A 13,628-nucleotide genomic window follows, 5' to 3' on the forward strand; every position below is an offset into this window, starting at 1 on the left:
TTGATAAAAATATAAAAGCTATTTTTGAGAATGTTTTGGCTAATAGACGCTGCCATCTTGCTTTTTTTTTTCCGTGAATATTCATAGCTTATGACGCTGCTGAGCCACATGAACAGAAATGAAACGGCCTGTTGCTATTATAAGAAAATAATTAAATCGGATCTTGCTTCATCAAAGCTGTAACAGTATTTATAATGAATTGTGGAAGAAACTTTTATTTTAAAAAATCCAAACCAAAATTACATAACTATTTTGATAAAAAATTACTAAAAAGTTTTGAAACAATTTCAGGCATGCATGCCAGGTAAATATATTATCGAACACATGCAATCATGCATTGGTCTTACGTGCAATACCGTAAAACCTCGTCTACAAGCATATAGAGTGTCTTTCTTTGATAAAAGCTACGAAACAGCCGTAAATATGCCAATACAATAGGTCTTACAATAATACTTGTTTGTATGCTTGTATCGGTTACTTATTTGCTCAAACTCTATAATGTTATAATTTTGTCGATGGATGGCGCCTGGATTAATTTAGCTTTCATCAAAAGCACTGTATATGCCTGTAGACGAGGTTTTACGGTATTAACCAATACAAAGCTATTGAGATCAGGCAAGGCATCAATGACAAGGGTCATTATTCCTTATTCCTATGGACAAGAGTAAGACCCTGATCCATTTCAAAATGAAACATTTGGATGTCTGTTTAGGCACCAGAGCCAAATTTGTTTGATCCGGGGGCACTTACATTACGTGATGGACACCATGCTCATGTATGGACTCTTGAAATGCACCCTAAACAAATATTATTCAGCGTGTGTAAAACATACCCTAAACAAGTATTTTGCCATTTTTTAACACTAAGAAAGTAAAAATTCATGTTCAGGTTCTTGTTTAATAGTAGTTTGATGTTTCTTAATGATATTTACCCTACGATTGTTCTGATAGAAGCCAAACATAGCCTATATTTCACCCTTTTTTATTTTGCCATTAAACTTTGGTACCCTAAGCAAGTATTTTGCTTGGAAAAGTATACCCTTTTTCCTGATTTTTGGCGTTTTTGCCCAATGCTGAAAAACAACCCTTTTGTTTTTGTACACAAGCATGGTGTCCACCTTGAAATACAAGTTCCCCCCAGGGTTTGTTCTTTGGATCGACCGCCGATGCTGCTTCGATGCTTGTTATTAATGACATATCAACTAATTAATCAGAATTACTGGTAAATTTGTATTTGCTGTTGAAGTGGCATAATAAATCAGATTAACTACCATAGCAATAGATGAATACAATTTTGACTATATCACCCTGCACTACAAGCAGGTTGCACTCATCACCTGTGTATGTCTGCAATCATAGATTAAACACAATACCGCTCTTTTCAAAGTTACTTATCTTACAGGTGCGAATGATCAGAATGATATGGTCCAATGCATAGGTACCGCATGAACGTTGTAGTGCAGGGCGATATAGTCAAAAATTGTATTCATCTATTGCTATGCTAGTTAATCCGATTATTACGTCACCTCGACAGCGAATTGGTCAATGTCAATACTGATCTATATACAAATACTGAACCATGGAGCAAAACCATCAGAAGACAACTAAACTGGGTAGGCCATCTATACAGACTCCCAGAAGAAACTCCAGCACATCGGACCCCCGGTCCCCGCACTCCGTGCATCCATGGGTATTCATGCTCGTCGAAAAATTCGCGAAATAGGTGGTGTTTTCAGATGAAGAAATGCGATTCGCGAAACACACAAGAAAGGGGTGTTTTTTCAAACCACGTGTTCACGAAATTGAAAAAAAAAGGGTATTTTCATGGAGCAGCCTACGTGTTTCTGTCAGAAAAGGGTATGTTAGAAATATCGTTCGCGTTTTAGCGAAAATAGGGGTATTGTCGAAGGGCAAATAATTCACGAAATCGCTAAAAAAAGGGGCGTTTTTCCCCTAAAAACTTCGCGAAATGAGACGCAAAAGGGGGTGTTTTTAAAGTTCACCGACAAGCATGAATACCCGCGGATGCGCGGGGACCGGGATCGGACCCAGAGCTAAATTCCAACAAAAAACTAAACGTCCTGTCGGGCAACCAAAACCAACATGGTTTGCGCAAAACCAGACAGAAGTAGACCCACAAACTCTGACACAGACCAATGACAGAAAAGCCTGGAGAGCAATAGTAGCGTGCAGAATACCAAGAGTCAATTAATTGATTTTATAAATAATAAGGATTGACCAAGCATGGATGGTCGATCGAAAGATCAAACTTGAATGGCCTTTCAGTGAATTTTAACACCCGATTCCATCATCATTTTTATTTCAGTTGGATAAGGAGAATATAATAATCGATGTAAGTCTGTAAAAGTGCAAACAAAATGTATACCGCTATTATTTATGATTATGAAGCATGAGCCAGTCAGCCTGCATGCAATCACTTTTCTCTGCAGTATGCACAGGGCTATGCTATAATACACTTCCGGGGCTTGTCCACTGTAAAAACAGAGGCTAACTCACATCTCTGGTATTGGGTTAACTTCCGTGCATATAAATGTCTCTGTGCAGTGGATTTTCTTCAAATTCGTTGGCATTGTGAATTGAAAGATGTGGTATTTGAGAAGTTTGTCCTGCTTACTGATTTCACATTTTAACAACTTATATTGAATTCAAGTCAAATTTGACACATTGACGTCACACTTCCGTCCCATATAATATTTTGATCCTATCGATATATCGCTGAGACACTTTCAGCATTAGTGCCAAAATTAAAATATTACTGGGTGAGAGAATGTGTATTTTATGTATTTTTTGCACTAATATGGTAAAATATGTTTTTTGAAAATACAGGGTGTGCTTCATAAATATTTTTAAATCATCTACTATTTGCTACTTTACCACGGTTCTCCTTTAAAATAATAAACAGGCGGTTGCGAGCTGGATGCCTAAAACATGTAAAGTCAGCCTATTTTAAGGCTATTCTTCTCGCCCCGCTTTGCACCCCTGGGTCTAATGGTGTCTAGATACCCCCGATATTTACCAAATTAAAGTCATAGCAACATTCACTGAACCCCTGCTATACTTTGTTCGGTTCGTAATTGGCAAAGACTCGTAGCACCGAGGATTGGTATAGAAGTAAGTATGGGCGCAGTACTTATGCTAGTTGCGCTTTGGGTAATGCGTTACTGTAAATTTACCGAAGCGTAAGTTGAGACTTTATTGACTCGTAGTCGCGTACAATAACAAATGAACAAAAGCCAAATAATGTTTGCCAATTATATACCGAACAAAGTATAGTCTGCTAATGCTTGGTTATTTGTGTGTAAAGTTGTGTGGTTGTTCTCAACCACCCTTTTTTATTGCCAAAACATTTAGATTAAATTGGGATACCATATTTTCTTTAATATACGCTCCCGGGAGTGTGACATTTTCGGGGGGGGGGGGCATTTACGAGAAATGAATTTTAGATGAAAAAAGTGTGTTATGTCAGCTTCCTGATTTGTTTGGTTCTATTTTTATCGCAAAATCATGATGCCCAACAAATGCCAGTTTTAAACTTCTCAACATTCTGTGGCATTCCAGTTTCTACATTTCGGTCACTTTTACTTAAAACAATATGATGAGAGGGGAGCATTTATTAGAGAGAATTCAATATTTCATTACTGTATCATTTCATTCATATTTTAAAACAGTTTAGAAGTGTAAAGAAACTGTTTACAAATCTTTTCAGGATGGCAAAATTGAAGGGTATTTTTTGTGTGTGTACAGTACAAACATTTTTCCAGATTTTCAAGATTAGGGTGGGTCGGTCAAGGACAAACAAACAACTTTTTTTTGGCCTACACACACAGTGTAATATTCAAACACGCTGGCGAAGTTACGTAATTAATCGGATTAATTACCATAGCAATAGGTGAAAACAATGTTGAACATATTGCGCTGCACTACAAGCAGGTTACACTCATCACCTGTGTATGTCTGCAATCATAGATTGAATACAATACTGGTCTTTTCAAAGATACTAATCTTACAGGTGCAAGTGATCAGCATGATATGGTTCAATGCAGAGATACCGCGTGAACGTATCAGTGCAGCGCGATATATTCAAAAATTGTTTTCACCTATTGTTATGGTAGTTAATCCGATTATTACGTAACTACGCCAGCGTATAGGATTACCTGAATGGTTGACTCCATTTATAATGTACATCCCCCTGTGTGGGAGATTGGGGTCATGTGGGGGTGTGTGGATTAAAACTGGAATAGCCCAGTGTGAATGATCAGTGTTGTCAAAAACCTTTTCAATACCAAGGCGCCGCCAGTTGGCTCACCAGCAGGCTGCTACTTACTGTCCAATCAAATGGTTACATATTATGTGGAACTTCAAAGACTCAAAACCCTTTATAATTTGGCGAAATGAAAGGAAAATACATCAAAATTAATGAACTGACACTGGAAAGTAGCCTAATTTTAGGCAGGTTGCCGCAAGACTTGCTGATGCATGGCAAGCGATCTGCATGTAGTGCATGCACTTCAGCGCCTAAATCATTAGCATCACTGTGAATGACTCATAATGTATGGAATTTACTTTTTTTTATAAATTTTCTCTCACAGGATTATGAAGTGGTGGACGAAGATGGAGGTGGAAACGAAGAATGGGAGAAAGAAATTGATCAAATGTTAGAGGAGGAAGTCCAAGAAGAGAGTAAATGAATATATATGACCTTTGACACTAGAAGGTTACTTTGGTTACTTCTGATAAGAAACTAATATGGACATGATGAATACATTATAGGTTTATTCTGCAATACTTGGCACAGTGCCGACACCTGCGCCATATGTATTGTTTGAAAAAGGTCGGGTCTTATCAGAGTCAGGCTAAGACGCTGCTTGCAGGTGCCGATATTTCATATTGTGATTTATTTAGCCAATCAGGACCCCACTTCTGTATTCGCGCAGTATGTGTTGTAGATTTGGGGTGAGAAATGGATGGTGATGCGGGATGTAATATTTGATAATTCAGAAGCTGTAGGGTTATTTTTCTTGGGGAGTTTTGTCAGCATGTGCAGGGCACTTCTTGATGGGATTCTCACAACGATGTTTCATCATACATGATACGGAGAGCCAATTGATTCTCCGAAGATCATGTCAACTCTATTTGCAGCATTTTTGGGCAAACCAGTTGATTCTTAACCCCATGGGCAATACTGGCTGAACTATCATCCCCTAAGAACTATTTTGATTGGTTATAAAGATGCGTATATCATGTATTCAGCCAATCAGATATGTGGTAAGAATAGTCAGTAGGACTGAACGGCTTAAAATTGTTAAGAGATCTAAAAGCTCTATTTTGATTGGTTACTCAAATGATTATATCATGTATTTAACCAATCAGATGCTCTGTAAGAATGGCGGTAGTGCCCATGAGGAACATTAATATTAATTAGTTGTTTTGTAAAAAAAATATTCAAGAACACAGGCAATCATAAAATTGAACATTGTCACGTTTTGCATACCTCAACCACAGCTAACTTTTAAAAAATGATTGTGCTAATATATTATTCTATTTCGCACTAGTAATTTTTGCTGGTATATATCACTCATACATAAATTCTACACAGTTCATTGGTTGATTGCTATTTATCATTTTTTACCATCACAGTGTTTCATTGTAGTGCGCATGCACCATTCGGGCGCTGACTCTTAGACTCACCGATTTAGTTATGGGGTAGACCCCAAAATGTGACAGCAAAATATGGTGATATGCTGATGAAAAAATGTATTTGCTGGTATTTATAAGTAATATAATTTTTGTATGAGTGATATAAAACAAATATTACTTGTCTTAAATTTGTGTAACGGTCAAAATATAATCACTTGGCGAAAGATGTATTGTTCCATTTTTCCGGCTTGTGTAATGAAACAATCCATCTTTCACCTTGTGATTCTATTTCGACCATCACACTCATAGACAGTTAATATTTGTCATTATGTATTTACCGGGTACTATCATACAATCAGATAGCATCCATCCATATTGAAACCTTTTTTATATGTAATTAAATATTTGGGGGTGGATTTAGAGGGACTGGAGGGACAGGCCATCCCACCTTTAAGTACCCCCCCCCTCCCCCCATTTCGGTTGTGGATTTTTGCATTTTGTTCAGAAACCTGTCAGCTTTTGATATGCCTGCTCTGCTAAGCAGGATTGTATACAATTATTTGTAAACAAAATGTGACACAATTTGGTCCATGAGGGCCACAGGTGGCAAATTTGAAATTGAGATACAGGCAAAAATATGGAGGTAAAAAACAAGAAAATACATAAGAAAATAGATGTCACAAAACTTTGTAACTTCAAAAAACAAGTATACTTGACCTTTGGTGTTTTCAGTAAATGATAGCCTAATATTGTATTCCATTCAAAATATTAATAAGTTAGTCAAAATTTACACATGTGGTAGTGGTACCAGCATTTTTGACATAACACAAGGTTTAATTGTTTTAACTGAAAACTGCATTGTTCTTTAGAAGGCATGCCAATTTCAGGAGAGTTACAATTATATGATATCAGGTTAGGTTTGATATCACAGGGAAGTGTCAGGTCAGGGGTCAGGACATTTTGCTTGGATCTTGTATGATTTTCAGGAAATGTTAAAGCAGTTTCAGGAAATTATGTCAGTGCTTGCTTTCATCCCTGTCAAAAGAAATAATTTGGAATAGAAATTAATAGGTTGATAAATATTAATATTAATAGAAATTAATAGGTTGAGTGCCCTTTGATGGATGGGGCTCTATATTTGTACCAAGAAAATTAGCCCCACCCCAATCCCTTTTGTACCACCATTGGCAGGGGCATGTCCAGAAATTGGCTATGATTTGAGGCTCGGTGTGCACCTAAGGGCTGAAATGTGCCCAAGATAGGGTGATTTTCCAGAAGCCCCTTCGGGCACACTATAATAAGTAGAAATAAATGTGAATAAATATTGAAAAAGATATGCTCAAGAGTGTGCCTATAGGAGAGGGGTACAATTACCGAATAGGGTGCAACTTGCTAGACTTGAGCTCAGTCCTTGTTTACAGCGTTTAGGGTTAGGGTTTAGGGTTGGGGTAGAGCAGTCTTGTAATAAGACTAGTAGAGTTGCGCCCTATTTGGTAATCTAGCACACAGGAGTGTGAATTTCAAATGGGGTTACCTGAATGGGTGACTCCATCTGAAATCTACACCCCTGTGTGGAAGATTAAGTTCATGTGTTACATAGGGTGTGTATGTATTTGATCTGGAATTAAGTAGCCCATTGCACAGGTGAAAACCAGATGATGATATAAGTACTGTATGGTTGTGAGCAAACCAGCCAAGGTTATCTGCACTTTTGAATAGAATGCAAGGGAATTTGCAAGCAATAGTGTCAGTCAAAGTTGTAATGAAAACACTCTTGCAGTGGATAATGGGAAGTTTTTAACCCCATGAGAACTACCTGACGATTGGCCAAAAAGAAGTTTTCATTATCAATTGAACCAATCAGCAACATGTGTTAGAATAATTTCACCTCACAAAAAAATTGGGGTGAATTATTTGCAAAGCTCCATTCTGATTGGTGATTAAAGTGAAGATACCATGTTATTGACCAATTAGAGGCAATATTAGATCAGCAGGTAGTGCTCAGGGGGTTAAATCAGCCTCTGAGTTAAAGCTAAGATATTGAGATGGATGACTTGTGTGAATTTGGATCATTAATTTATTAGTTTGTATATATATTTAAAGTAATCTCCAATAGCCTATGAAAGAATATGTACTTTTTTATTTTAAATGCACTATAATTTTGTAATAAGATTTGAATCATTTCTTCATGCTCCCCACACACCATTACGTGGCAGCCCATGGAAAGCGAGGGCGCAAAAGAAGTTCTGTACATACATACCGAGGCATCCACTGTACACCCATATAAAGCGAGGAAAGCTTATTTGAAGTGTGTTTTTCATACACCCCATACCGAGTGAGGTCTGCCTTTCTAATAATGTAGAAATCCACACTTTGTAATCATCGCTTGTTCCTTGCCTTGTCGTTTTTCCTTAGTTTGTATGTGTAGATCTTCCACAATTCCTCGCTTTGAATAGGCACTCCAACAACCCACAACCCGTACATGTGTTTGCCGGCAAATGGGGAACCTGTACAGGACTGGCTTGTTTTTTGTTATTTGCTGCGCCTAACCAGGGACGTTGACCCTTTTTACATAGATTATACACAATTTTGTTGGATTTTAACCTATGAACTGGGGACTGATTTTTATATCATATCAATAGCCGCACACTCTCAAATGCATTTTTAGGCTGTTTGCAGTCAATTGCACATCTTAGATAAACAGGGACAGTCCGCAGTTGAAATGTCAAGTTCCATAAAAATGTGTGTATTTGATGGCAAACACACATCCACATGAATTACAAATACTTCCGAGGACCTGAAAAAAAATGACGAAATTTTTACAAGTCCAAATGTGTGTGTGTCCTCGGTGTGTCGGTGGGTTGTTATGTCAAGTGCTCAAGAGGACGGTAATACAGAATAAATTCGATTCCGGTTAACACTACGAGGACATTAAGCTATAGAGGGGGTAGTAGGGTATAATACCTCATTTTCACCGTTTAACAAGGTTTATGTGGCGAGGACGCGTGTTTAGGTCCTCGGTAAAAAAATGTCGCCGGTGTGTTGTTATGTCAGAGTCCTCGGAAATATTTGTAATGCAAACGCACCCCCACATCCACCCCACACACACACACACCCCGGTGTGTTTGTTGCCAACGGAGGACATTGTGTATTGCTATCTAACCGAGGACTTGTGTATCATGTTTTCATCGCCTAACCATGGACTATAATGGTGGATTTTTTTTGTGTATATAATACGAAACAGAATTTTATCCATCAACTGCTGACGGTAGTTTTTACACGTTTGGTCCTCGGTTTAAGGCAAATAGCGCTATAATGCATTTAGCATGCATTTGAGGTCTTTTGCAGCAGTTTGAGACTACGGACTGTCCTCAGTTGGAAGTAAGTCCGCAGTTTAGGGTGAAAAATCTTGTGTGTGTCCTTGGCAAACACACATGCATCCCACCCAACCCCGCATGTTCCGGCCTGCTATCAAATGTGGATTTGGGGTAAAATCCATACAGCAAATAATATTTAAATTTTCAACTCCTGATTTAAAGTTACTATTGTAGATCATAAAATAAATATATAATTTTGCAAATTTCAAACTTGATTAATTTGATTTGAATTGGTTATGATTAAGACATGTTGCTATTCTGATATATAACTTGGGCTACTTGAAATCTATTCATGGCTGAATGGGTGATTCCATTTGAAATCTACATTCCCTGTGTGCGAGATTAAGGTCATGTCTTCCACAGGGGGTGTATGGATTTAGCCCAATAAAGGGTTCACAAGTTTCAAATTTCCCGTAAGACTTTTTAGAACAACTTGAAAAGTGTTTTACAAAATTTAAAATGATAAAAGTAATTGGTAGCATATTTTGTTTGACACAACTGTTCAAATTTGTGCTTTGCGAGATTTGAGTAGTTCGAGTGGACCAAAGTACAACTTTCAACTGCATCTTCAGTATTAAATTCTTACATAATGAGCCAATGTGACCAAATGCAACGATGTGTGGCATTGTAAATTGGACCAGGTAGTCAGGTACGTGTGTCAAACAAAAATGGTCTACTAATGTTTTAAATTTTTTTTTTTTAATTTGAGTTCTTTTTAAAAAGACTTGGGGGGGGGGGGGCTTACAAAATACTAGTGAACCCTTTAGTTTGGTAACCTTAATCTTAGATGTATTGTCCACTGTATTGTCAAGTAAAGGATAATTTGTTACAAGAGTGGACACATTACTCCTTAGGCCAAATAAAAAAGTTGTTTGTTTGTCCTCCACCACCCGCCCCTCCGATTAAGGCCTGACCATTTTTTTTTATTTATTTATTTTTTTTTTAAATTTAAATAAGTAAAATTCAATTTTTTTTCTTCGATTTGGAGTATCTCTGGACCTAGCTAGAGCTAAATTAATGCTAAGATCTTTCATGGTTGAAAATTAAAAAAAGCCCCTCCAAAAACATTTTGTGTCTTCAATATGCAAATTTATAACTTCATGTCATAGTCTATTATTTTTAGTGACTTCAAAATACATTGGATTTGAAATCATTCAAAGACTATGACATGAACACAAATTATAACTTTAACTGCATATTAAAGAAACAAAATGTTGGGTTTTTTTAAGTCACCATGAATGATTGTAGCATTTAGCTCTAGCAAGGTCCAGGAATATGCCAAATCCGAAAAAAAATTTAAAAAAAAATCCGCCACCCATACGTCCTCTTTCAAAGCTGTGGAGGACAAACAAACAATTTTTTTTGGCCTTATTCCAGGAAAATACAGCACTATTATTTTGGATTACAAAAAATGTATTCTGTTTTGCCAAATGAAACATAGCCAAATCTTAATCCTTATGGCAATTAAAATCAAATTTTAATATTTGGCAATTTGAGGGAAAATGGGCCAAAAATATTCAATTTTGCATGTTTCTTACAATTGCAGTCACAAACTTCAAAAACTTAGCACAAGTCTAAGCATTCAAAATTTTAAGTATATGCTCGAATTTGCCCATAATTTTAATCATTTATGTTAATTTTGATAATTAGTTTATAATAAAAGATATGCAAGTAAGGTTCTGCTAAAGATCATCATTAGCTGAAGCTAAAACTAGACCAGGAGATTTCTGAGGAGCAGGCTGGCTTTCGAGAAGGAAGAGGGACTAGAGACCAGATCGTAAACATCAGGAATATAATTGAGAAGTGTAAAGATCACAGACTACCACTTTATATGTGCTTCATTGACTACAGCAAGGCCTTTGACTGTGTCAGCCATCCCCAATTGTGGAAAACAATGAGAAGGATGGGATTCCCTGGTCACATTATTGATCTTATTAGTCAACTATATGAGGACCAGGAATCTGCAGTCAGGACAAGTAATGGAGATACTGAATGGTTCAAGATTGGAAGAGGGCTGAGACAGGGCTGTATATTGTCACCAAACCTGTTTAACATTTATTCAGAGGAAATCATGAGAGAAGCTTTGGACGGGTTTACTGGTGGAGTCAAATTTGGCGGTAGCAGTATCACAAATCTACGCTATGCTGATGATACCACCCTAATATGCAGCAGTAGAGAGGAACTGCTGGCCCTTTTGAAATGCATCAAGGAAGCCAGTGAGGAGAAAGGCCTTCTGCTAAATGCCAAGAAGACTAAAGTAATGGTTATTGATAGAAATGGAACTGGAGAGGACTTTGTGATAGATGGTCAAAAGATCGAGGAGGTTAAACAATTTGAATACCTGGGTTCAATGATAGACAACAAAGGTGATAGCACATCTGAGATCAAAAGAAGATTAGCTATGGCAAGGACAACAACTCTGAGTATGTCAAAGATCTGGAAGAGTCATGGTTTATCAATCAACCTCAAGGTATGGTTACTCTGTGCAACAGTCTTCTCAATTGCTACATACGGGTGCGAATCCTGGGCAATGACAAAGAATGACAGGAAGAAGATAGATGCATTTGAGATGTGGTGCTATAGGAGGCTGTTGGGAGTATCTTGAAAAGACAAGAAGACAAATATCTGGGTCCTGAATAAGATTGGCACAGACTTAAACATCAGAAAGTCCATCATTGAGAGGAAATTGCGCTACTTTGGCCACATTGTAAGAAAGGATGGTGGAGTTGAGAAGCAGATTCTTCAGGGAGCTGTGGAAGGCCATCGTGGAAGGGGCGTCCATCAACATCTTGGACAAATGATGATGTGAAGAACGTTTCATCACACGGAATGTATGGTGCAACACATTTGGCTTTTGATAGAAGTAGATGGCGTACTCTTGTGAAGACCACAGCAGCGCAATCCTGCGCCATCTGACCCAGAGAGAGAGAAAAGATATAAAAAAATGTGTTTTCTAAACATTAGAATGCATTACCTGAACTTAGTCTTATTACAAGTCTTTGGGCTTGATTGCCACAGCATACGAAAAAACACCTATAAAAACACATATTTTTGGCTCTTTCAAAAATTGGCCAAATATTACTACTTGACTTTTATTGCCAGTTAGAACTAACTAAAGGATTAAGATTTGGCTGTATTTCATTTGGCAAAACAGGATATTTTTTTAATCCCAAAAATTAGTGCTGTATTTTTCTGGAATCGAAGTGAACTGCTAACTGTACGTGAGTGTATAGAGAGATATTAATATGTAGATAAATATTGTATATTATGTGGTGAATGAACAATAACACATAAATTATGTTAAAACCAACTGACATGAAAATCTGAATGTGTTATTATCATTTCAAGTGATCCCTGGCTCAGTTTTTTGTCTCGCCTGAACTTTGTTCAGGATGGGACTTAGTAATCACTATTTCTGTCTGTCCGTGTGTGTGGATGGATGTATGTGTGTCCGTCCGGAGCTGTATCTGGGGAACCGTAAGTCGTACGGGGACGCTACATGGTGGTAGGAAGGGTATCCAAGTTTGCTCCGTAATCATATGTTTTCGGTGAAAAATATGCAAATTAACATAGCTAATTTGCATAATTTATGCGAAAATCAGCGCAAATTGATAGCGGAGTTTGTGGACAGACTATCTCAAGATCCGTCGGGCGCATGGTAATCGAAACCTGGTGACAGGAATGATACACACCTGCTGATCACCTGATTAGTTTTTCGGTGAAAAGTATCGCAATTAGTTGTTAATTTGCATAATTTATGCGGGCAGCTTCTACAAATATGGTTGGAAATCTGAAGAAATTTGCCTTGTGGAGCTGTATCTGGGGATCCGTAAGAACGCTAAGCCCTATGATGATGAAACGTGGTAGGGGGTAGCATGACCAGAGGATCTCGACCTGATTCGATTTTCAGCGCAAAATATGGTAATTAACTACCTAATTTGCATAATTTATGCATAATATGCAAAAACCTTTTTTCTCAGAGACTAGGGGTCGCACATTCTTCAAACTTGGTGGGTGGGTGCATCTTGACCCCAGACAGAACAAGTTTGTATTGGTTAGTGGGTCAAGGTCACCCGAGGTCATCCAGGGGTCATCTGAGGTCAAATTACTAAAAACTGCCGTATGGGCACGAAACTTGGTGGGTACAGTTAACATTTAGAATCAAATTTTCGGAAGGTCATTTTGGGGTCATTCGAGGTCACCCAAGGGTCATCTGAGGTCAAATGACTAAAAACTCGTATGGGCATGAAACTTGGTGGGTACAGTCAACATTTAGAGCCAAATTTTTGGAAGGTAATTTTGGGGTGATGTTTGTTAATATCGCACCGATTTTGCACAATTTGTATGCAAAGTTGGGACTATAGGCGTGATAAACTTTTGCCGGAAACCGCTTGAGTGATGTTTACGATAATGAGCGCATGAACACACGAGGTCAAAACGCGGTTAGCAGTCGGACGTATTAAAAAAACACGGGAAAATCTGGCCTTTTTATATAGCAGTGTGTACAGTGATGTGTTTGTGAAATGGTGATATAGATTATACATGTAAAAATCGAAAATTCGAAAAATTACACTGCCGTTGCAGTGACGCGTGA

At 37.7% G+C, this 13,628-nt stretch overlaps 1 protein-coding gene across 1 annotated transcript in view; it reads left to right on the top strand.

The window, feature by feature from the left end:
- The window catches only part of LOC140144541 (synapse-associated protein 1-like), a 37,672-nt gene extending 28,428 nt beyond the window's left edge, over positions 1-9,244 (top strand). The window contains exon 9 of the mRNA XM_072166362.1: positions 4,610-9,244. The gene's annotated coding sequence lies outside the window, so the exon portion shown is untranslated. The remainder of the gene's footprint in view (positions 1-4,609) is intronic.
- The last annotated feature ends 4,384 nt before the right edge of the window (positions 9,245-13,628 follow it).

This window comes from Amphiura filiformis, unplaced genomic scaffold (genome assembly GCF_039555335.1).
Source record: "Amphiura filiformis unplaced genomic scaffold, Afil_fr2py scaffold_62, whole genome shotgun sequence".
Classification (NCBI taxonomy): Eukaryota; Metazoa; Echinodermata; class Ophiuroidea; order Amphilepidida; family Amphiuridae; genus Amphiura; species Amphiura filiformis.